The sequence below is a fragment of the Impatiens glandulifera genome, chromosome 7, assembly GCF_907164915.1.
Source record: "Impatiens glandulifera chromosome 7, dImpGla2.1, whole genome shotgun sequence".
Classification (NCBI taxonomy): Eukaryota; Viridiplantae; Streptophyta; class Magnoliopsida; order Ericales; family Balsaminaceae; genus Impatiens; species Impatiens glandulifera.
The window spans coordinates 8,025,865-8,028,352 of record NC_061868.1 but is presented as its reverse complement, the minus strand read 5'-3'; the positions used below and the strand labels follow the sequence as shown (position 1 = coordinate 8,028,352).

The following is a 2,488-nucleotide window of genomic DNA, read 5'->3' as shown; positions in this document are numbered from 1 at the left end:
ACGACAAATATGTTTAATTCTTTTAATGGAATAGAAACGACAAATTTGGTTAATTTTTTTTTTATAGATTTATATGCCTTTTATGCCAAACAAGTGTTCATGGATGGTGGAGTTCTTCAAATGGATTCCAAAAAAAGGTAATTGAAAATATTTTGTAAGATTATGAAAGTTGTTCATTGGTTAATCAATTTACGAAAAATGTTAATGGATACAAATATCAAGTATTTTCGTAAATTGGTAGAGATGTGTTTGCAATAATAATATATACTATTACTTCGGAATCAACTTTTAGACGTCAGAAAACTTCTTCATGAATTATGTTCATATTTATGTAATTTTCTTTATTGTAATTTAATTTCTTATTTTTGGTTTAAATGTCCATATTTTAAAATGTCTTAATTGCTAGGTTTGATTTTTTTTCCCGTAAGTTTCAAAGATAAAACCGATCGAAACTAACCAAACTGATGTTATAGCCGATCAAACCAAATCGTCGTTCAATTGTCAACTGACAAGTGAAGATTTTGAAAAATCGATGCGAACGATTGGGATGAATATTTCATAAAAAAACGACATAACCAATCCTCTTACACCCATAATTTGTTTGCTTGAAATTAAATGGGGTAAATTTAAATATTGTTAAAGGGGTGGTGGCGCAGTTGGTTAGCGCGTAGGTCTCATAGCTTTATTGAGTAATCGTGAGGTCGAGAGTTCAAGCCTCTCTCACCCCAAAAGTAATCGTGAGGTCGAGAGTTCAAGCCTCTCTCACCCCAAAGTCGATTTTGTTGTTGAATCACCCTTTAGCAACTATCAAACCAATAGAAAAAGGTGTTACTTCTTGTCTACTAGCAAGGTAAGCAGAACTCGAAAAGACATCTCGCCTACAAGCAAGGTAAGAAGCACCCGAAAAGAAATGACAAAGTAATCCTTTATCCTCAATCAAAATGTTAATGGGGGAGGAATCAGATCATGATTTTCCTATGCTCATAACTTTATTACCTTTGTAACCCTTTATTCATATGCTCATAACTTTATTACCTTTGTAACCCTTTATTGAGTGTGACATTTCTAACCCAATTTTTTAAGATATTTTTGTAAACAATAAAATTTAGTTTCATAAAGTTCAATTTAATTCTAAAAGGTTTATTTAATTGAGAAAACACATTATATATAAATATTAAGATTATAGGTGTAAGAAAGATATCATAGATACATACTACAAATGTAATGTAATATAATTATAAATGTGTTGTTTCAACTCTTCCATTACAATAAAATGTAGGAATTTAAAAGTTTCCAACGAATATGTAAAAATTAAACGTCGAGAAAATTTCGTCAATAAATTATCATGTTCTCCCATCAATGTTAGTCCCAAGGTTGAGAAGAATGTTAATAATTTTTCAATATTTATTCTTATTAACAAACATTACAATCAAGGTATTTTTATATAGAACAAAATAGAAATTTTAATTTTTCTTTGTTTAGATAGCCATGAAAATTATATAGAACAATTAAAACAAAACTTATTATTCATAAAATTTGATTTCTATCTAATGTCAGTTTGCCTAACCATGTGAGTTAATTTAATTTTATTATATCAAAATTCACATTAATTGGTAAAATAAAAAAGTGTAGTTCAAAACATTTGAATTTTTTTATCAAGATAAGATTTGAAATAAACTAATTATAAATGCAAATGATTTATTTAGTAAAAAATCTAAATCTTTATAAAAGGTAAATAATATCATTAATGTGAGATTTGATATGATAAATAATGCATATCTAAATTAAATTCACAAAATCTCCAAAAGAAATTGTAATTTAGGTTAGATTTTTTTTTAAACCTATTAGACTTCCCCTTCTTGCTCTAACTATATATAGCAGTCTTAACAATCATCATATTCGCCGTCTGAGTTTAGTCGACGCATTTGAATAGTAAGAACATGGAGGAAGAGGAGAATCACTTTCATCTTCCTCATGTTGCAGGATACGAGGATGATGAAGATCATGGAGAATTGTTATAGTAATTGATTGTTCTTATTATAAATTATTGTTTTCATTTCAGTTTTTTTTATTAATTTTCTTTCTAAATAACTATTTGCAGTAATGGACGAGATCTATCTGGAAACAAACGAACAATTAAGAACAAGATGTATAATAAAGCACTACTACCTAAGGGGTGTGAAAATAACGACGCCTTAGCTCGAGTAACAATGAATGTTTCTCCGTATCTGGTTTCTTCAATCTCAATATCAAATCAAGGTAAAACATGATTTTCAGTTGGGTTAATTCAATAATTAAATTCAATTTATTTCATTTCATTTCTTCCATTTTTCAGTTACTGCTAATTCAGGCATCAAGCGTGTTATGGCGGTTCCATTTATTCATCATCTCTTGTCCATGGAAGAGGAAGAGGGATTCTAAGAGGAGAAAGAGAAAGAGAAAGAGAAAGAGAAAGAGAAGAATGAGGGTATGGGTATGGGTATGGGTA

The 2,488-nt window shown here is 29.0% G+C and overlaps 1 non-coding gene across 1 annotated transcript; it reads left to right on the top strand.

Moving 5' to 3' along the window:
* Window positions 1-641: 641 nt before the first annotated feature.
* On the top strand, window positions 642-728 carry TRNAM-CAU. Its single transcript is given in 2 exon segments — window positions 642-679; window positions 693-728. It is a non-coding gene; the product is annotated as a tRNA-Met (tRNA).
* The last annotated feature ends 1,760 nt before the right edge of the window (window positions 729-2,488 follow it).